The 23,501-nt window shown below is 40.3% G+C and overlaps 2 long non-coding RNA genes across 7 annotated transcripts in view; one reads left to right on the top strand and one right to left on the bottom strand.

Moving 5' to 3' along the window:
• The window catches only part of LOC148337588 (uncharacterized), a 243,301-nt gene that overhangs the window by 192,855 nt on the left and 26,945 nt on the right, over positions 1 to 23,501 (top strand). For 4 of the 6 annotated variants that reach the window (XR_015843110.1, XR_015843111.1, XR_015843109.1 and 1 more), the window contains exons 1-2: positions 6,866 to 7,006; positions 9,898 to 10,028. This is a non-coding gene — a long non-coding RNA (uncharacterized LOC148337588). Of the gene's footprint in view, positions 7,007 to 9,897; positions 10,029 to 20,709; positions 21,506 to 23,501 lie in introns of those variants that run through there. The other 2 variants (XR_015843114.1, XR_015843112.1) reach the window with 2 other exon arrangements.
• LOC148337591 (uncharacterized) lies at positions 20,473 to 23,266 on the bottom strand. Its single transcript, XR_015843117.1, has 2 exons — positions 23,201 to 23,266; positions 20,473 to 21,248 (listed from the first exon to the last, which is right to left on the bottom strand). It is a non-coding gene; the product is annotated as an uncharacterized LOC148337591 (long non-coding RNA).

Genomic DNA, 23,501 nt, shown 5'->3' on the forward strand with positions numbered 1-23,501 from the left:
ACAAAGAATTACTTATTGGCTTCTGATTTCAAAACTGGCTTTCCATCAATTTGTTGTGTTTGTGATAACGTAAAATGATCTTTTATTTGGGTTCACAGTCATAACGGCCCACCTGAGGGAAACCCCAACTACGATGTGGCCCGTCCACAAAAATGAGTTGGACACCACTATCCTTTTGAACTGAACTTTTACCTCGTCTCCTGGGTACGATAATTGTGTGGACTTGGTCAATTTTGGATTACTGTACAAATTGCTGAGTTCAAATAACTTTTAATTGAACTCCCAACATCTCGGACCACATAGTGGGAACTTTGTAGATTGTTGTTGGTTCTGGCAGGCGCCATAGGGCACAAAAAAAGTTAACGGGTAACCACTCATACCTCCTCTGATGAGCCTACCTTCAACGCCATAACACACAAAACAAATGAAATGGAAGTACAACTGGCAAAAAAAAAAAGGGATTCATTTTATTAATCACAAAAACCCGGATACACGCTCCGATTCCTGATGCTTCAGAACAACGAGAAACAACGGTCAAATCCCAAACTGTTTTTATTTTTTTTATTTTTGAATCATACTGGCACTCAGTCAGACTGAAAATAACTGAGAGTTCACCACATTTCATGACGAAGAAAGCCACCAAAATATTCCAAATGAAACCAACAGGAAATATTTTTAGTGGTGAGATTGCAACCATTCTGAAATGTAATTTGGACTTCAATTAAATATGCTAGCCTCTTCTTGCTGTCTAAGAATGATCAACCAATGCCGGTCCCGTATGCCGTGTATGTGCACACACACGTCCCTTGGTGATCGATTCATTACACGAGGGAGCTCGGTGAGGCTGTCAAGGCATCCTTCTGCTCGGTGGCAAAGTTCTGAGGTCAACTGGAGGTCATCCTTGCTTGTCATTGCTGTTATGCAGCCTTGCGTGTGTGTGCGTGTGTGTGGTAGCTTCAACCACTGAAACCAACCCAGCTGAACGGTTTCCCATCCAAAACCACCAATCAGGAAATACGACAGATGCAGTCAGAGGAGTCGACCCAAGCCAGACCTTCGTGTGAACGGGCAGGTTTATTTTCAGCCAGCAGACAAACTTGCACAAAGACAAAACATAACACTCGGTTGCAGAATCAGCACTTCTGCACAGCCTGAGGAAAAGCGGCACGTATCGGTTCCGCTGAATCGCTGTGGCAAACACATGACATGATGTAGTTTTATGTTCAAGGCATTGAGCACGACAGGCAGCATTAACAACATTTTTCTTTCATCGCTTGATATAAATATTCATCACGCTTCTAAGGATGTTTTTCAATAATGAATCAGAGCTATTTCAATCATACAACTTTTTTTTTTTTTTGTCTGTCACTGAAAAAGGCAGCACTTCCAAAGTGGAAGTTTTGCACTAACGGCGTCAACGTCCACCACCTGCCGAATTCTAACACCAGAAAAGTTTAGAGGGTGATGACTGATGATTCACATCTTCCACTCATTGCAATAAAAACTTGCAATTTGTAACTCAAAGGACCACTTCAGAGGATTTTGTAGAGATCATTTAAAAATAAAAGAGCCCCAAAAATTGGATATGATTTGTTTAAAAAAATAAATCTGCGAGAAGCGTGTCAAATGTTGACATTTTTAATGCAGACATGAATCTGGGTCAGATGTGACTCAAATTTGGTTCAACGTCAGCCCCATGATTCCTCACAGTATTGATGGTTAAATGAAGCTTCTTATCTGCTTGATGAACCACTTGTAGTATTTTTGGACTCCTCTAGATGGCACACTCGCTGTTCAACATTGGGCTGAAAGAACAATGAATTGACATTTTTTTAAAGCCTTTATTTAAAGCAACAGTACCATCTAGAAGACTCCAAAATACAGCAGCTGGTTCATGACGCAAATTTGAAGCTTCACTTCCCCCCTAGAGGCGGGGCTTTCACATTTAATGGAAAATCATTCTATGGGGAAGGACCGGCAACCGCAAAGGCGCGATTCCCCCCGAGGCTGCACTTCATCCTTAGCGCGGTATTTTTCATCCTGTTCTTCAAATTATGACATCCTGAGACTATGGCGAAAGGGAACAATTGATGAACAGCACCTGTTGGGCCGGTTGTTCTCAGAGGGGAGCGGCCACGGAACTTAGAATGTCATCAGCGAGTCAACAAAAGAGTCACAGAAAGGCAGCGAACTGGACATGCATGAAGGTTTTCATGGATCAAACTCTCGTTGCGAGGTCAAATGAATTTCACCTCCAGAATCTTATAGATGTTTATAATTATTTATTGATTTATTTATGATCAAATAGGCAGTTAATGTTATTTGTGGACAACGTCTTTGATTTTCCTCAAGTTAGAAATGGGCTTCCAAAGAGAAACGAAACCAGCATCAGGTTTGTTGTGCGGGGTAAGCAGGAGGAGCGGGGGGGAGTGTTAGGCCGGGCAGATGGATTAGCAGCAGGTGTCAGGATGAGGTGGGATGCCGTTGCCCTTCATCAGCGCTCCACAGTGAGGCTCCTCGACAACACAGGTAAAGGATGTGCGGGGACAATGTGTTTTGTCCCCCATTAGCACGTCTTCGCCTCCTCCTGCTTCTGAGAGCGACATTCAACATCCCCTCGGACCAGGAAGTCTTTTGGATCCATACTTAATTGGCGCTAGCTTTAAATGATTCATCTCAGAAATTTCACATTTAAAGCATCTTATCTGGCTTTGCACTTTGACATCATCGACGTCCCAGCGGTTGTATTTTGTAGCTCTTACGATGTTCATTAGCATTCGCTGAACGAATGGACAATTTATTCAATATTCACCTCGCATCACTAATGCAAAATTAACATTCTAATTGAAGAATGACTTCCTGTGTAATGTAATTAGGTGTTGAAATTGTAAAGAGTTTTTTTTTTGTGATAACCATCAAGTGAAATCTCAAATTGGAGTGATGGTGACAATGCTGCTTTGGGTCGTTGTAGCGTTGCCGCGTCGAGCTCGTGATGTTTGGCAAAGCTTTTAATTGAATGTGTGTGGGGGGGGGGCAGTTATTTACTTCTAATAAATTAAACATAACAAATGAAGTCAGCTCTGAGTAATAACAGTGACAGACAAACTGACTCATGCATTCGTTTCTGGTCTTGACTCGTACGAGTAATGGACAACTCTAGAACATGCCCAGTACAAACTGTGACATCTTCCAATGCACACCTTTACCCCGTCAACAAATTGATCAATTTTCTCTCTTCAAATAGGATGAACATAATTCCTCGCCCAGTAATGAATTTGTTTGAAATCCAGTGCAATTGATTGTGCTTTCAGCCTAATGTTGAACCGAGAGTGCCATCTAGAGGAGTCCAAAAATACTACAAGTGGTTCATAAAGCAGATTTGAAGCTTCATTTACCCATCACTAGTGGGCGATGCTAAAAAAGCACATTTTTTATTCAGGTAAAAGTAAGACAACAGAATTTCATATCAAAGTGACTGAAGCTCAATTTAAACTAAAAGCTTTCACATCGGTTCAGGCAAGGCGGAAAACTGCAAAGCTTTCTCGACACCAACAAGGCCTGACCATGATGAATGACTGCGAACGATGTCTGGATGTCTAATTTCATCAAAGGCTTTCTGTAGCGGTGGCGACTCACAAATCATGAGGATATTACCGGACGCCGGTTGCCTTGACGAAAGCCACCTGGGCTTTCACAGCGGTGGCGCGCTTTTGCGAGCAGTCTGGAGGCTGGCATGCACAGGCAGCGCGCCATCCGCTGACAGGTGAAGAGGGGGAGGGACGATGCTATTTGTGTGTTCTTCACAAGCGTCTGACTGCCTTTTAATTCACACCCGGGAAAAATCAAGCAAGCATCAACATGAGCCAGAGTTTGGACTTTGTCAGTGTTTATTACTTTAAAGCTACTCTTTCTTTAATAATTCACCCAAGAGGAAATTGTACTTGTATTGGTTTGGCTTTTTTTAATTATTACAATAAGTCAGATGTACAGTGTGGGGAAACTAAGAATTTGGTGATTTCCATGAGTGGCTGACTTATTTTAAGTCTGTCATTAACCGCAAATGGTCTGTATCGAAATATGTGAAATTAGGATTGTATTTGTAATTATGTCCAAATAATCTCAAGGTCATTTGCACAAAATAGCTGCAATTCCTTCATTTGTAAATAGCAGCGCTTTAACAAATGCTTTGGATCAAAGTCTCTTCATCCTGTGAAAAAAATGACAATTTTGTGGTGCAAGCAGTAATTTTCTCCTCTGAAAACAATTGATTGGCTCAGTCTGTGCATGTTGAGTCACAACTGACAAATCCCACAGAAATGTTGATGTTTCTATATTTATTTTGTCCAACCCAGACTAGTATTTCATTTTTAGTGTGAGGAATATGTCGTAAGGATTTGTGCAATTCCCCAAACCACATGAAAAAGACAAAACACAAAGCAAAATAAATGTGCAAAGCATTTACGTGATCCAAAAGCAATTTAATTATGAGGCCGCTTTAGAAGCTTTTCAAGAAGCACTCTTTTCATACATTAGCAACGATTTTTGTGACCGCCTTAACTCCTGGCTTCGACCCGATGCTGGGAATTTCTCCGACGAGCGGAGTGGGAGGGCTGGGCCATAGTGGGAGTGGTCACAGTCGACTTCAATCACCCACCCCGCTCGTTCACGTGCACACCCATAGCTATGCCAACTAGTGGGATGATTTTAAAAAAGGTTTCAATAATTCACGGGATTTGATGCATGCTGTTCACATATTTATAAATAAGAGCTTTCTACCTTGTTGGTTGTGGTCGGAATGTGGTCAGAAACGGATTTGACACAACCTGCAAAAAAAATAAAAAAATAATTGACAGCACTTATCCTGTTTCGGATTGGAACTGCATTTCACGGCATATTTTAAACAGCGCGAGCTTCTTGACTCATAACATTGACTCCGCAGATAATAGATGTACTACAACGTAGAATAGTGTGGCAAAATCTATTATTTTTAGTTTAGCATTGATCGCATTTTGGGAAAGTTGCTCGTCTTCTTGTGTAAATAGAGCATTTATTTCAAAGCAATTATGATAGTATAGAAAGGAAGAAAATCATGAAATCTCATGCAAAGCTTTTGCCAGAATCAAGTGGCTTTCTAATATCGTGACTTCTCCTGACGAAGAGCACCATGGCCATTCTCATGTCATTTTATTCTCGCTCCCCGAGTGCTGATTAGAAGAAGAATAATAGCTATTTTTAGCCCCATGATGGGAATGTTCATGCCACTTTCCAGTGAATTTGAGGGGAACGTTAATATCGAAAAGGAGGTGAAGGCTAATCATGTCTCACTCAGCTGAGCTTTTATTTCCTCCGATGGCTTACACTTGTGTGGGTTGAAAGAAACAGAGAAAAAAAGTATGTATTCATTTTTACATCTCCCAAAAGACTAAATAGAATACATGAAAAAGGCATACATTAATCTGAAAGATAACACGAAGCTGAATCGCTTTGAATCACAAAAAGTGATGTCATTTGATTTCGCTTAGGCTTTCAAGTCGATGTAGGATAGTAAAATGTCAAATGCACATTTTCATTTCCTTTCCATTTCCACGTTGTAACGTTTGATGTTTCAGAGCCGAGGTCTCTTAATCAACTCCCACCGACAAAAAAGAAATGCCATTCAATTTTTAGTCACGGTCTTCTCTAATCTGAAATGTTGATTTATTTGTGTTTCACTGACAGGGGATGTGTGGTTGTGTTTTTTTTAAAGAGCAGGTGATCCCCCTGGGTGCTTGCCTGTCTCAAAGTCTGGAGACGAAACAGTGGCCGTGGCCTTCTAGCTGTTACAGTATACCTCGTATAATCACACTGTAAAGGGCACTTGCGTGCTTGCTGACAAAACACAAACACAATTTCACAACCTGCACCAACTCGTGATAACATCAAACATGGCAGCTATGTTGGTTTCTAACGTTGCAAATGTGACGTGCACAAGAAGATAAAGCTGCTTTGTCATACGGCTATGTTTCAACACGAGCCGAGCTCCGAATTGTAATAACTGAATGACACTGACAATATGTCATATTTATTGCTTAAAAAATAACCTTTGAACTGAAAGTCTGAAACTAGCGGACTTAAACTGTTTACAGCAACAAAACCATATATAATATTTGGGAGTCTGTCAGCTGAAAGATAAACAGAAATGACCTCTGCATGCTTTCCCCTACCCAAAGGTAAATTGCTTTTCTTTTCTTAATCTTTTTTCTCACCTTGAATGATATTCCACGGTAACTCATATGATCTTTTCTATAAAACAAACAAACTTTACTTTCCAACCACAGAGTGCATCAATGCGTCATTCGAAGAGTTGTGATGAAAAACAAAGTGAGTCATCAAGACACTTGTTTGAGCTTGGAGGATCACCTCAAACAATACTTATCCATGTCATGGGCATTGCAATGACGTAAATGCCAGACTGAGAGGCGCAAAACAGTTCCCAAAAAAAAAAAACACACACTGTTTAATAAACTAGCTGGGTTTGGTATGGGCAGGCGGAAAGTGAAGGCAATGGTATCCAAAAACATGAAGCAGAAAGACGAGGTCAAAAATCAAACTGGGTCCAAGGCTTGGACAACGACAACGACAACGATGACGAAATATTTCGTTAACGCCCCTTTTTTTCATGACGACAAAGAGACGATGACGAGCTAAACGCGGATCTCAGATGACGAAAACATGACGTGAGGTACGTGAATTTTCGTTGACGAGACGAGATGGGTGGAAATTGTTAGCATGTGTTCAGAATCTATGACATTCCTTCCTACAGTACGTGTAATCTGTCTTTAAAAAAATGCTACGCTACTGCCACATATCTTTCGTGTGGACACGCCCACCACCAAGAAGACACCCAGTGCGCATGCGCCGCGCACACACCGTTGCACGACAAACCGTGAACACGTCTGCGGTCTTTCGTCGCGGCTCACACACTGACACGCTTTCCTTTGACGGAGCACAGCGACTGCGACAATCGGTAAGCTACTTGGTTCTGATAACAGCAAGCTGTTACAAGTAAGCATGACGTGTTTGATAGAGTTTGGACTTGTGGTACTGTATTATAGAACGAGTCTACTACGAGTCTATGTTGTTAAAACGTTTTGATTTTGTTTATGTCGTTTTAAAGCCACAAGAGTTGCCACATGAAATTTTGTTTTGGTTCTCAGCTTCTTTTGGAGCAATAAGCATTGATTCCACTGTTACCACTTTTATCAGTTTGTGATAAATAATCCTTAGTAGTCGATCATAAAGTCTTTCCTATTGGGTGGAAACCTTGTATGCCTATTTTTAACTAAAACGGACTCATACCTTTTTGAATTTTTGTAAAATCCATTTTCGAAAACTAAACTAAAACTTTTTTTTTGCATTTCCGTTGACCAAAACTAGACTAAAACTATCACAAATAGGAATGACTAAATGTGACAAAAATTAATACGCATTTTCGTCCAAATGACTATGACTACAACTGAAATGCCTGGAACATGACAACAAATCACAACAAAAATTTTTGCACTCTTTATTTAATGTTATAAAATCCCCCTTAGTTATCTAATTCTTATTGCAAGAATTCCAGTCACAGGTCATTTGGTCATCCAGGGCTGGCATGCAAAGTTTGCAAAAGCATTTTGAAGATTTGTTATGACAAAAAATCAATCATGTATATACTTCAAACATAGCCCAAGGGTCATTGGCTCCACACCAGCAGATTCTTTTGTTTCGTAGGAGCCATTAAAAATGCACCAAACATCAAAATACGTTGCACAAAAGTCGCCAATATAGAGAGGCAAAATCCATCGGCTCACCACACGCCTCAAAATAATGAGTTGAGTATCATTTATTATTACTTTGCCTCTTTTACAAAATGGAATGAACTTATTGATACTATATGCTCCTCTCTACACCTGTAATAATCCGTCTGAAAATGTCAACAATGTTGAAACTGTAGGCATGGATACTTGCTGACCGTCATTGTTTCATGAAGGGGCTTCCTGAACGGAAAATATTGACGATAGTTATAATCAGATTCTTTAGGAAAGTAATTAAAAAATAAAGGGAAAATAATCTTATCTTTGCAATGGAACCTTTCCTCATTTCCAAATCCCTGTGCATGCTTTGACTCATCCTCTTTATGTCGAAAGCCATTACGTGGCTATATTGATCTTGCTAATGGGGCAAAACAGCCGATGTGGAGGTCAAGCAATGACAACATTGATACGCACGCATGCGGCAAGGGCAACGTGTGGCTCTTGCCTTTGATGTATTCGTAATACTTGGCATTACTTTCTGTATATTTAAACGTTATATAAAGATTTTTTCAGTAATGAGTTATGAAATGGGTTACTCTTTCGGAACAAGTGATAAGCTGAAAGTTGTAGCTACCCATTAAGGCCTCTACACACCAATCCAAAAAGTAAGAAGTAGTACCCCTCCATGCCATCGGGGGCGATAGTCAATTCATAGCCTCTGAGGGTGATGTTGAATAACGGCGGTCTTTTGTGAACAAGAGTGATTACTTTGTCTTCCTGCTCTTCTATCCAGCCAGCCGTTATGTCCGTAGAGGAGATGTGAAAATGAGCAAAGGTCATTTAGTTCTTGAGGAATAAGTTTCAATTTTCACAGTTTTTCCCTCTCTGTCACTTCCGATTCTTGTCCCGTGCACTGATTCGCTAGGACAGTCCCGATTGTACATCTTGAATGGGACGAATATATTTTTGCTTTTTTTAAACCAAAGTGGCCAAAGGAGGGAAAAGTGTGGATTTAATTGCAGATGCGCTTGCGAGGCTATTTTAAAGACGGCGCTTTCAAGAGACGCTAGGTCGTCCAACACTCACTCACTACTGTGTGTTTCTGTACATTATTTGTCCAGCCGCGGTGTCGGAAATGAAGGGGATTCATTCAAGCGTGACTAAGTGGGACTTTACTGAAGGCCTACGTGGAAAATGCACGGCTCGCCACTGCGAAAACAGGACTGAAAGCACTGACCTTCTGGTCCCAGAGCCAAGACTTCAGGGCAATAAAAAAGATGAATGGGTGAATTCTTTATAGTTCCTGTAGGGGATATTTAATTATTTCCGCTCACTTTTTAAATGCACACAAATAACCGTCGGATCACAAACATGCACTAAGCGAGCGACGTCCTCTGCAAATGTTGTTGCCCATGAATTGAGAGAATGTCACCGCCCCGCAAGCAAAGGTTTAGACTTAGGCTCCGTCCTGTCAATGAATGTGACTTTTAATTCAGCAGTCTTTGTTCTGAGAAGACACACGGCAGATAATATGTGATGGTTGAAAGGGGCTATGGTACCTGTCACCTTGTAGAAAAGAATCGGTAGCGAGTGACAATTATCTCCGTTGATATCAGGAAATGTGAAACAGCAGAAGCAAAATGTCAGCGCTGCATGAGAATTTCGAACAGACGGCAGCGCTCGTATTTGGTGGTGGTGGTGGTGTGCATATTTAATATGAGTGTGGTGGGCGTGAATGTCGTGGGGGGGAGACGACAGATCCCAAATTTATCAGGCAAATCACTGTATAAGACATGAGATAAGGTGGGGAAACGGCCCACATCTGCTGTTTCTTCCAAAACGAGGGAGCATTACCCTACTAGAGCTACGTTGCTGTAATGAGGATCATAAACCAACTTTGTCCGCAACAATGACATCCTTCTGTGAGACAGATCTGTCAGCCTGTATATGTTTAACAAGGTGTTAAATTGTATTCATCTCAACAATTTAAATGATTTCAAAAAGTGTTTTGGATTACCCCCCACCATTTTTTTTTTCTATCTTGGTTTTTCCACCGGCAAATAGATTGTCTTTGCTCAAAATGATAATTGGTATTTCACTGAATTGACTTGTGTGGTTTCAGGTCCAACCCAGTGACAGTGTACCGATACACATAGACACTTGTCTATCTCGATGTGTGCACTCTGATGGGCAGGCGACCAATCCTGGTTATTGTCTGCATTTTGCTGGTGGCTCCTCTCGTCCTTGAACAGGGTAAGCGGTATAAAAAAATGTTGAATGGATGTTATGGTTATCTATGAATGTTCAAATTTAGTTAAAGTCGTAGCATAATTGGCCGAGTCATTTTTTTACATTTATTGTCACAGTATTAATAAAAATAATGCAATCTTTTGGGGGGGGTTTTCCAAGGATTTTCCAAATATGACTTAGGCAACTATGCTACTAAGCTAATTATACCCTGTTTTGCAAAAAAAAAAGCTGTACCTTGATTTTTTTGTATTTGTTTTGTTTTAGTGGTTGATTATCTTTAGCGTCCTCAGAGAAGTCTATTGAGCAAGCTCAAATTTTTCGATAAAAATGTGAATTCTGTGTGAAATTCGTAATTCAAAAATTAAATAGTCTGCGTAAAAGCACTTCCTGATGCTGGATGATTTTGTTTTTTGCCATTTCCAGCCCAAAGACACCCAGTAAACAAGTAAAAATGTAATAACTCCTAATTTTGTAAGATTATCATTTGTGGATTACCGACATTTGATTGGACTTATTTATTTGAACTATTTTACAATCACAAATGTTTGCATTCTTCCAAGATCTTTTCCTCACACACCTTTCACAGGTTGAATTATTAATTCAGGGCATTTTCCCAATCTATTCCCCTGACTTCATTTAAGATCAAAATCTTAAATCACTTGATTCATTAGCATTAATGATCCACTCGGTTAGTACCAGACATGCGATGCCCTGTTAGTGTGCGCGTTAAAAATTAAAATAATAATAATAATAAAAGTTGTCAGGTCTGAGTCAAGGTAATGAGCCAGATGGGTTGGACAGATGGAGTTGGCAGAGTTAGGAGACTAAACTGAGACCTCTGCAGTATTAAAGAAAATAAAGGAGCCAGTGAGACGTAATTGCCTCCTTTGGAGGAAAAAAAAAAAGCCCTCTGAGATTCAGGGAGCCTGACTACAATAAACTGCAAATGTAATGGCTATTTAACAGATCGGTCATGATATTGCTATAAAGAGCCGCGGTGCCATAGACTGGAGGGAGTTTGTCCACAAAAAGCAAGCAGATGCAGCGCAACAACAAACACACAGACCACATATGTTGAATCAAGTTAAGGACGCAAACTAAGATTAATGGCGATGAGAATGTGTTTACGAAGGCAAAAATAATGTCTTTACTACAAAGCTCATAAAAACAAATAAGAGCTGAAAATTAAAGTTGGAGATAGCGTCTCCTTAACAATGTTGCGTTGATTGCATTGAGTTTATTCAGGAGAGACCATTGCCGACGTTCCGCAGTGCTTTTTTTTCTTTCTCGTTCCTTTGACCTTGTAGTCATTCTGTCAGGTTTGCAGCATCTGCATTAGCAGTGCCAAGGCAACTCCCACACAAAATCCAAGTAGAGAGTAAACAACCCTTTAAAGCATAATCACTTCTCACTGCGAGAGCCTCAAGAGACAACAATTGTTCGATCTTCCACCAGTTCATCAGCAAAGAGCGAACAAGGCCGAGATAAATGCGCTAAACGAAGACACAAAAGGTGCAGTTGCTGCCAACGGTTGGGGAAAACCTTTCTTAGGGGCTGCATCAAAATACCGTATGTGTTTGCCTTGCGACGGGAACGAGGGAGTGTGCGTTTAGATTTTTAGACCACCGTGTTGTTGTGTATGTCGAACAAGACTGAACAATAGGTAGACTGAGACTTAGTCAGCGTACTGCAAAGTTAACTGAAACGTATTGCGCCTACGACAACACACGCGGATGGAATGCAAATTGTTATTGTGTAATTACATTTTGCCGATTGTGCCGATCCAACCGTGAGGTTTGCCAGTACAGTGCAAAAAAATAAATAAAAAATTGATTCTAAGAGCTGCATGCCGTTTTCACAAAGGGTACTTAACCCCTGAAATGAGATGAATTTTTAAATGCATTGCCAATGGTGCTTTCTGGAACGTGCGATTATGTGCAGCCACATTTCATTAAAAATAAATAAATAATTTGTGAATTGCTATTCCATTGGCATCATGAAATATAAATTGCACCCCCTGTGGAGACTTTAGGGTTTGCTCAAGAATTTTGCAAATAAACAAAGTGAGAGGTTATCGGTGTCAAGGAGGTATGACATTGTGATTGGTCAAAGATTCCATTGTTTCATGTTATTATCGTGGGGTAACACAAACGTCATCGACGCATTATGATTGACTCTTAGTTAGTGCAACTATTTACTGCAGAGGAATGCAAAGATCTTTCGAGGGGCAGGTGCTCACTTTTTGAAATGAGGGCACGTTTCAAATTAATAATTATTAGTAGTCGTACATTGATAACTGTTCAACAGCATTTTCATGAGAATTAGGTGACAATGGAGGAAATCACGAAAAAAAACAACCCCTGCCCCCAAAAATGTATATATCTAAAAAAAAAATGTTACCAAAATGTAAATATGTGAATCCACGTGTGCCGATTTACGCGCAAACAGGGTGTCGCTGCCGTCAATGCCGTCTTTCAAGCTCAAAGCACCACTGCATACGAGCAGTGGGCTCAAGCTTTTTACAGCTGTCGTTTTTATGCAGCTCAGCAGCTACCACAAATATTTTAATCAGTCTCCGCTTTCTCTTAAAGCGACCAGTAAGTGGCTCCACAAAAGCTTTTTATGAACGGGCCCTTGAATCAAATCATGCATGTTAATTAATTTCAATTAGACTTTAATGAAAGATGGGACGGATTCAATTGTGACAAACTCAGGCGAACGATAGTTTCCGATCCAGTGCTCAGAGTTTCCCTTGGCACCGACTGCTTTATATGTGACGATAGAAAGGAAAGAAAGAATGCTGCAGGAGGACGTAGAGAGTCTGAGGGAAAGCCTGACAGCGCATGGCACCCTGGGGGGACGCCAAGCTATCTTGATTCATACTAATTAGCTTCAAACTAAATCAACGACCTCCCCGTTCACTTGCAGAGAAAGACATTTGTAACCCTCTCTAGTGGAGCGCATTCTGTCCTGAAATGTAAACGTGATGTGCGTGCGTGTGTCTTAGTACGAGACACTGTGAATGCCAAGATTGAAACGTCACAGCTGAAACTACGAATTAAAGGGAAGAGAAGCAGTCAAGAAAGAAACAACAAATGCTCGCCAACAGGATATTGCAGAACAAAAAAAAAGTGAAAAACCAACATAAGGAGCACTGAAAAGCGATACGAAAAATGACGCAGTTGAGGTTATTTGTTTAAAACTAACCATCTTGTTCCCATATTAGATTCGCACATAGTCCATTCGCTTGCAATGATTGTTTTTGGGTTTTTTTCATCATTTTATCTAAGTACAAATTCAATGAATGGCATTTGGCTGTGTGCACAACATGAGGAATCATGTTGGATTATTCCACGACAATTTACATTTACCCAGAACAACAAATTATACAAACCATGATTTTATCTTTAAAATTAATTTACTCATTCTTGATTTTCACGGCTCAAAAACCTGTTGAGAATTTTGAATTCAGCTCAAAACAAAGTTCACCAAAAAGTATTGAAATGTTCAAATAGTTATTCTTTCAGAGGTTTGAGAAAGTCATATGTTCACCTCTAAAGGTTATTGTGCATTTTATCCAAAAGTCTGTGTCCTAAACTTTTTCTCATGAGTGTACACTGTATGACAAAGTTCAATATAAATATTGGATTCCCGCTTTTCCATCTCTAGAATGTTAACTCCGGGGCTCCCCAATAGCACATATCAATATTTATTGCCTACTTGCAAGCCGTCAGTTTATCTATCGGATACAAGCTCTCTGCTCTTTGGCTTTTTAATGCCCCTCGAGAGGCCTGCCAAGGGGAAATACGAAGTGCTTTGGGCAAATTTCCATTGACTACTTATCAAGCACTTATTTGAAGTTAAATATTAGTCGACGACGTTGATGTTGAAAAATGTCATTCAGAAAGCCGAAACCCAGAGATCACACGAGCCCTACTATGCATTCATACATACGTACGTTCACCCAAAGACATTGGCTTGTGCCAGCCGCCGCAGGTCACAGATGTCTGTGTGTGCCGGGCATGACGGCAAGAATTAATGAGTAACCGCGGGGCTGTCTTTGCCAGTCTGCCTCATATTTCCTTCCACTCTTCCCCACGCCAGCCCTTTTACCTCCTCTCTAGGCCAAACACACTTTTTCTGCATATGGGCCATATGGCAAACTTTGGTTCCTCTTTGTGATCGACTGGAGGAACACACAGTTGGTTATTAGCTTCTCAAATAGTGGTGCGGCCCCCCGTAAGGGGGGGGGCGCAGTGCGATGCTGAGGGGGGCTGCGTGTTAACCTGGGGAACATGCTTTTTTTCTCCCGCCGTACTACAAGAAAGTGTAGTTCCACATCAATTCCAGTAGGTGGCAGTGGCGCTCTCATTGCCCATTGTGCGCAGCGAGTATTAACTCCACGGTGTAGGTTTGTTTTGGAACAAAAATGCGATTATTTATAGTTGCAGCGGAGAGTGGGTGGTTCTAGGGGGGTGCGAATTATTTTCTTCTTCCTGGGGGGGGTAACACAAAATAATCGAGAAGCACTGCCTACACCAAAACATCTTGCAGAAGGAGGTTTGGTCCACAAGGGGCATCCACCGAATTAGAGGGATCGGATTGGAAGAAATGACAAAATAATGCAAGAAATTGAAAACAGCAAAATGTGTTATGGTCTAATAAAACCAAGGTAGCACTTTTTGGCAATAATTCCAAAAGTTATTTTTAACACTCGCACAAACAACACTTTTCACTTGCAGTGAAGCATTTCAGTGCTTTCGGGCTGTTTTTCTTCAGCTTAAAATAGACCTTAGTCAAGGTGAAAGGGAATTACAAACGGTAGCAAATAGTGTTCAAGCACCAAGCAAAAATGAAGAAAGAAAAAAAAATGTCAGGAAAACCCGAGTAGAACATCTGAAGTTGAATCAAAGGCACTTCAAATGTTTTCATGTTTGCGCTGACTGAGTTTAAATGTGATTGGTTCATTCTGAACACAGCCACCTCCCCAGTTACATGAGGGTGTGCATACTTGTGCAACCACATTATCTTAATAGTTTATTTTAAGTCCCCTCTTGAAGTTTCATCTTTTCCACAATTGTGTGTTGTTAAGGTAACTTATCCCATTATTGGTTGGAAAAGTTTTAAAGTCATTGGCATTCAAACAAGGGTGTGTAGACTTTTTATATCCATTCTAGGATACTTTGCCTTATTATAACACCTGACTATTGTGCATACAATGGAATCAGTACGAACCAATTCTGTCCCAACTTCACCTAACAGCATAAAAGTGTCTTTACGCTTAATCGCGCTTTCTGCACGTGACAAGACTTATTTGAGGACCTCTCGCCTGACATCCGTCATATATTTGAAATTCCCAGGAATTTAACTTCATGTGAGGTCGTTAATACCTTGAGAGTCATCGAGGTCACATGATCTGTTGACCCACCTGACCCCGGTGTAAATCATTCGGGTCACATGAGTGGCAGAAGATGCTGGAAATTGTTTCACGCCAGTTATTCCGCTTTATTCTTTCACAGTTTGGATCCAATTTGACCCGAGTTAACATGTGAATGACTCGCATCTTAATCTCTTGTTATTCATATTTGGTTTTAGCTTCGCTCATCTGAATACATTTTATAATGTTTTAACCTTTGTAGAAGGTGTTTTAGACATTTCGGACTCCTGCAGACTAGAAAAGTGTGATGTGGTTTTGCAACATGAGGTTGCTCGTTTCTGGCGCTGTTTTTATGCAGAAATCCTTTGGGCCTGTACAAGGCTTTTTTCCGCTCCCGTCGGAGTGCAATTAGGTTGTTTGGAGTGATGTGGTGCCAGAGGCCTCGGTATGAGCTACTTCGCACCGGCCCATCGAGAAATAACAGAGCTCACCTCACCACAACTCTTTCGAGTTTCACTTTTATTTTTCTCGTTCCACGTCAAATCATTTCCATCCTCAGTCTCCCTTTCCAGCTTTGTCTGTTTTGTTCCCTCGCTTTCTGTTTTTATTTTTTTGGTGTGTGTTCAGGATAAACTGATTTTTAGACAATTTTGAAATCAAAATTAGCGCTAATAGCTTCTTCTAGGAAGCAAAAAATGTCAAGGGGGCCTTTCTAGAACATCCACCCATCCAATATCTGATCCGCTTCTCCTCACGAGTGGTTGCGGGCGTGCTGGAGCATATCTCAGCCATCTTCAGGCAGTTGGCGAGGTGCACTCTGGACTCTGAAATGTATTTGGGATAAATCACTGGCACTTTAATTCACTGCCATTTACAAGAATACTTTTTTTCTTAAATTATTTATTTATTTATTTTTTTTTAACTGGGATGGGTCGTGGAGCAACTGATGCTTCACCACCATAAATTTATTACAAATTTATAACCCATCAGTATATGATATCAATGGCCATTTTAGATATGAGGTCAGCAACGTTTGCGAGTGCATTGGGAGAAGCATTTTGTACCACCTCCCTTTTTTTTTTTTTTTAAACGACTGATTATAAAAGAATGTGAGAAAAACGGAATCAAACTTTTTTCCCCCCAGTTAAAAGAGAGAGTCTTTTATTTCATTTGGTATATTATTGAAATGGTAGCATGTGTGTGCTGACTCCCATGTGACATGGAGTTTGAATGTGATTGGTTAATTCTGATCTCAGCCTTATAAAAAAGAATGGGCACACTTGTGCAACCACATGATTCCATCTGTTAATTTTCATTAGCCCTCCCAAACAAAACTGAAATGATTTATCTTGGCCTCATTATTTTACACCACCAAAAGCCTGGCATTTGAACAGGGGTGTGTCGACTTTTTATATTCATGGAATTTATGAGCTCAACACTTAGTTTCTTGCCCAAAGTGCCAAGGCTGTGTCAAATTGTCCCAGTGTCAAATAAAACGAAAAGCAACAGCACATGGTTTGTATTTCTATCATTTTTTTACCCCCCCCCCTCCTCTATTTATTTTCAACAGAAAACAACATGCATGTCCCTTGCATGCAATTTTCCGATATTGTTGTCCCCAATAAGAGGCCTCCTATTACGACTTCCTTTCTTTGAAGTCTCCCGTCAAATGAGAGGATGTTGCTTGAAAGCCCGTTCGGCTTTCAATAGCTTTCTCCAACAGACTAAATGCATTGGTAATCATCTTATTTCCAAGACACAAACATTCTGTACAAATTGTTCCCGGACACAACGGAATCCTCAAAAAACACATCACCGAGCTGCTGCCCGACGTTGTGTTTGTTGTACGCCCGTTCGCATGATGACTTCATTACCTGTTCACATTGATTTCTAACCCAGTTTGCAGAATCTATTGATTCACACTTCCTCCTCCATTCTTCCTCCTCTCTGATCAGATCACGAGGAGGGATAGAATAGAGAGAGATGGTGGGATATTAAAAAAAAAGGGATGGGCATGATTGGGTGGAAAATATGCGCAATAAAAGAAAGAAGTGTATTTTCACATGAAAACAAATTACCACAAATAAAGTTAGACCTAAATGGAAAAATAATGACAACGAAAAAAATAAATAAATAGAAAGAAACATGCCGTATGGATTGCTGTGATGATCTCAAATAGCGTACAGTGAACCCTCGTTGGTGGACACCCAAATACCTTTTCTTTGATATTTAATATACAAAAATATTGCATAATTTAAGGAAGCTAACAAAAAAAAAACAATGCGCTTGCTACATTGTTTATGTCTAAAAGTAACTTAGTCCTTATCCAGTCAAATACAGGTGCTCACCCATTGATGGGAAATTTATCTCTTTGCAACACACGCTGACACTCAGTGACCTTGAGCAGCAGCTAATTGGGGTAGGCAGGCCTTTGCTTTTGTAAGACTATCGTGTGTGTGTGTGTTGAGAGGTGAGTTGGCGACTTTTGTAAGGCTATAGTGTGTGTGTGTGTGTGTGTTTGGGCTCCACTTGCACTTGCATCCAATGTCAATTGTGTTGCGTAACCCGGTTTCACACCTCCCAACCAATCGCAAGTGCGAAGCCTCCTCCACATTTCTCTTAACCCGACGAGTCTGTCATCTTCAAATTGAGTTTCAAATTGAGCTCCTCCCACCTGAAGTCTGGCTTGACTCATTATCCGTGTGTGTCAGTGGTATGTGTGAATATTACATATTCGAGTGGAGGGCGTCCCCATCTTTATTGAGCCAACATGCAAATGTATTCATTTTTACATTAAAAAAAAAAGCAGGATAAGGAGATCTGCAGGTTATGTACTCTCTGCCACCTAATACAAAGGATGTTTCCATGTTCTGCCTGCCACGTTTCTGCTAAAGATATCATTTTAGTGAATATTGTAAATAATACTTTGGCTGAGATTCTTTGTTCTCGTGCATGTGAATTTGAATAAATTCCTGACTATTTCTTAAGGTATGAATGAATTTGAGCCACGGTATGAACAGCCTTCTGTCCTTGGGTTTAAATATGTTGATGCCGAGAAAGCAAATGGGCTGAAAATGTAGCAAACATGGCAACCTCAACTAGACAGCAGCGGTACATAATGCTGAGTCGACGCAAATACAAATTTCCAAAATAGAACAACTCCAGTGATTGGAGAAAGCTGGACAGGTGAGGAAAACAGCAAAAAAAAAAAAAATGTGGCCTTTGCAATAGTGCCCAGTAGTTGCAATCCTGATGTGATGGATACAAAAATAAAACAAAATGTTAGCAGTAAAACGTGGAAGTCTTCATTTATCATTGTTCTGCGTCATTTCAAATGATTTGTAACCCCCAAATAGTCCAAAACAAGTTAGGTCATATGATAATGGAAATAACAAAAAGCAGTACGCAGGGCTTGCGGTCGAGAAATAAAATTGAATATATTTCAAAGCAATATTCCGCTTTGAAATGATTGGAAATCCCTTTAATCCGTTCCAGCCTCCCAAGGAAATGCCACCATACTGTTACACGTTATCACATAAAATGACACGCTATTGTAAGAAAACATCATAAAAAGAGAATGCAAATAAAAAAAAATGGGTTTTGAAAGTGTAACTAGTCCATGTAGTCAACTCCGTACCTCGCTCCTAGTGATGGGAAAATGAAGCTTCAAATTTGCTTTATGAAGCAGCTGCTGTATTTTTGAGTCCTCTAGATGGCACCGTCGGCTTAAAAAAAGGGGTTCAAAATGGCATGTCAGTGTGCGTTCAGCCCAATGTTGAACAGAGAGTGCCATCTACAGGAGTCCAAAAATACTGCAACTGCTTCATGAAGCCGATTTGAAGCGCCATTTACCCTTCACTACTCTTCGTTACTGTTTCCTAAACGTTGGGTTGTGGCAGAGGTCTGTCCGAAACGCTCATCATTAATCTCCAAAAGAGCAATACTTAGCAAAAATCTATTCAAATATATTCAATAAATGCCTCCAAATTCACTTGAATTAATTGTTGAACTTGTTTTCCCCTTTGATAGAGGAAATGATCAAAGTTAGCGCAGGCAAGCGGCCTCGTGGCAGATTGCAGATCGTCTCCCTGAGCAGCACATAGCGCTTCCTCGCTCAGTGAATTATTCAGTCCCACCTCGGGCCATTGTCGATTGATGTTCCTACAGACTTCCCCGATGTGCTATCGTCGCTAGCCCGCCCATCAATAGTCACAATTTTATCATGTGGATGGATCTGCTTCAATATTCACCGCATAGTCAAAAGCGTTGCAAAGCGGGCGACGCAGTACCCTCATTTGGTATCCTCTTGCCTCTTGTAAAACATGGCAGCAGGGGATCAACCAATTCGGGATGGAACTAAACGTAATAATCATTTGATGAGCCAAATTCTGTCGCATTAAAGGATAAAACTCGTCGCTAAACATATGCTCCTGCAAAAATCACTTGCGCACAAGCGCTAAAAGGGCCCCACTCGGCATTTCACCCTCATTTTCAAGGCACCGAATATGTTGCAGGTCAATTTTGATAATAATTCTACATGTGAAATTATGAACTTCAGCTTTTTCCGAATGAATTAAAAGCACATTTAACACGGATAAATGGATGATGAATGCTAATCGGTTCTTGGCGGGTGTGTGCAGAGGCATCGTCCTGTGGGCGTGGGGGGCGTCCACAGCCCCAGGCCCAAATTACTTGGGGGCATTTTTGTCGCCCATGAGATGAATGTGCATGTTTAAGGGTAATTTGACTCAGTTCGAGAGGGCATCAATTTAGAGAAACCCCCGATAATTAATAATTGTGTATGATGAATGGCCGTCCGACTGGGATCAAGGGAGCAGGAACTTGGCAAAAACCTCCGGCCGCATTATTATTGGTATTAGTATTAGGGGTATGTAGCCCTCCAATAAACGATCATTTGATACATATCTCGATTCTTGAGTTATGATACCATTTTGGAATGGTATTTGATTTGGTTCAGTTCACTGGAATTACGTAACGTTTATTCATATGCAACATGTAGAATCTCTCCAAAGCCCAAACTGTAATTCATTTCAAAGAAACAACAAATCATCAACAAGATGAAACCGATTTATTTTATTTTTACCTGGTGTGCATCTTTTTCTAAAAGAAAATATTTATCTCTACCTGGAGTGGAATGCATTTCAAGGACGGTACATTTTAAAATGTAACAATTCAATTGGATTCAGTTAAATCCAAACAGTTTTTCCAATACAAATTGGTTATCGGTGCACAGCTAAATATTATTATGATTATTATACTTTTTAAATCATCCCACTGGCGGCACAGGTCTAGGGTGAGGGGGGTCTACAAATGCTGATTTCAGATATGCTTCTGCCATGTCGAGACGCTGGTTGCTGTGAAGAAAAAAAGAAAGTGTGAGTTAATAATATGTTTTCTAGCTGGTGTCTTTTCCTGCGTGAGGGTGAGCAGCTGTGTTTCAGGATGTCTCCCTGCAGGTGCAAAGCCCACACACCCTATGAACGGGAAATTACACCTCACCTGGGCCAGCACTCACCTGTGCTCCATCCTGACTCGGAGCCTGCAGCTCAGCGGGGGACAGACATCCTTTCCTCACCCTCTTTTCTCCTCTCGTCCTCGACTTGCTTTACATCTTTACCGGCTTTTAACCAATCTCAGCAGGACTCATCAGGCACGTTTTGTCTGAGTCGGCATTTATTTTGTTTGTGCTGTGCATAAACAAACTCAGAAATACATGCCTGCTAGTGTTTGGCTGTGTGGTTTTTGATATTAAAATAACATGGGAGCTGAGTGGAAGTTTTCCTTTACTTTAGGAGGGAGCGAGCACGCCAGTTTTTGCAGTCACCCTGGATATGATTTCAAAACATAAAAAAGGATCATTTACGTTCTTTGAGGTCATGAACAAAACTAAACTTAACGTAGTAATATAAGGCAATAGAATAGTTTTTTTCATGTTTTTACCCAAGAGTAATTTGCTTTTCACCGTGTTACAGAGTTGATTTTTTTCCACCAATTATCTTATCATCAGCTGCGAAGAGCGCTATCCATTCCAGTAGTGATGGGTAAATGAAACTTCAAATGTGCTTCGTGAAGCAGTTGTAGTATTTTTGGACTCCTCTAGATGGCACTCTCTGTTCCACATTGGACTGAAAACACAATCAATTGCCATTTTTGAAAGCAACAGTGCCATCTAGAGGACTCAAAAATACAGCAGCTGGTTCATGAAGCAAATTTGAAGCTTCATTCCAGCATTAAAAGGGAACGTCTGTGCCATTAATCTCAGTAGCAATATTTGTTAATGCTTGTTAACTAGCTCACAATTTTCAACACCTCTATTTTTGGAGCAACTTGGTTGTTCAAAACTTAATTACAGCCCACTTCAAAGCCATTCGGACCCTTCACACTTTCAAACTAGAGCGGTAGAGACAACAGCAAACATTATTCCAGCCATTCAGTCTGCTTTCTCAATCGCTCTACTTGGGTCAAATGACATGTAAATATTTCTTTCCTAATCGTGCCTTTGGAGGCGACTAATGCTTCTGCCACCCGAAAGCACGTCTGACGTCATGGTGAAAAGGTTCTACTATCTCCTTACATGAAATGACACCAAACAGAGAATAAAACCACACACAAGAAAAGAGATTTGGGAATGATGAGCTGTGCAAACGCCACTCCTGAGCTTAAGTTTGGAGGGGTTCAAAGTTCAAGGGCATCTTAAGAGTGTTCATGGCGCAGACAACCTCAATTTCCATATATCTATTTTTCATCCACGGTGGGATTCGAACAGTTGACCCGCCGGTCCAAAGCTAAGTCCTTTATGAACTGAGCTGCTGCCACCGCCAATTATTTCTGTAAAATTTGAGAACTTTTGCAACCTTGGAGAGTTTCAAAGTACAACTACTTATACAGTCATGGGAAATAATATATGCAGACAAAAATGTTGATTTCTCTTTTGTTGATTATGCAGCGAGAACAGCACATTATTCATCTCTACTTTGCAAAGTAACTTGCTGGAATAAAAATGTTTCAATGATATGAAACACAAGTTGAGGGGGGGACCTGTTCAATTTTAAACAACTCCACTTTTCACTTGAGTTACCAAATATCTCGTCTTTTAAATTGGTATTATTGGATTTGTTGCTATCATATACTGATTGATCAAAAAACGTGCGGATGGAAGTCCGAACTCACAACGACCAGAAAAAATTCCTTAACACTAGAACTGCCATTGCTGGTCATTCTTGTTCGTAAACTATTGTAGTTTAATAATCCTGCCAAAGTTTTTTTTTCAAAGGTTTTAGAACTATGCGTGATGCAGTAAAATAATATTGAGCTCACGGAAACAATGTAGAGTAATTGGCAGAAATGAATCAGCATGCAAATTTGTGACCGACCAGTTCCTTTTACACCAAAGCATTACATTTTTAACAAAGCAGGCATACTCAGAGATTTCTACCGTATTTTGGTCTTAAAAAAATAAAAAAAAACACCCAGACTTTCTATCTTGAGGCCACATTATGCCACGTTTCCACTGTTCTGAGCAAAAGCAAGTTTTACAGCGCGTATAGGACACGCACACGCACTGTAGCATGCCCATCGAACAAGGATAAGACTTTACTGATGATTTTGTGGTTTATTTTTTTTAGCAACACTTATCCATAACCGTGTAACCTTCGAACCTAATCACTGTAAGAGCTGAAACGCATTTCAAAACACACACAAACAATTGGTTCACATAGTTCACATTCAACACTTAATATTTACAAACACAAAATACTTATATACATCATTTACACACCTTTAGCCTCTTCGGATTTGGTGCTCGTAAAAGAAATGTTCGTTTTTTAACATGAAACTCTTGGCCATACTCTTGGTTAAGTTACCTTACGTGTGAACTGTACTCAACAGAAAGTTTGCCTTCAAAATAAAAGCGCTTAGCCTAAACCGGAAGTATCACGTATCAATGCAAATTTCAAATGAAAATAAAATCACTACTTCTGTTCCCAAAATATGAATACGATTAGTTATACACTCGCATACACGGACTAACCAAGAGGGAGGGAACCCTTATTTCTGGTCATTTTAATTTGAAATTGTTA

Source organism: Idiotropiscis lumnitzeri, chromosome 5, assembly GCF_059441095.1.
Source record: "Idiotropiscis lumnitzeri isolate Australia: NSW breed Sydney's pygmy pipehorse chromosome 5, RoL_Ilum_1.0, whole genome shotgun sequence".
Lineage (NCBI taxonomy): Eukaryota > Metazoa > Chordata > Actinopteri > Syngnathiformes > Syngnathidae > Idiotropiscis > Idiotropiscis lumnitzeri.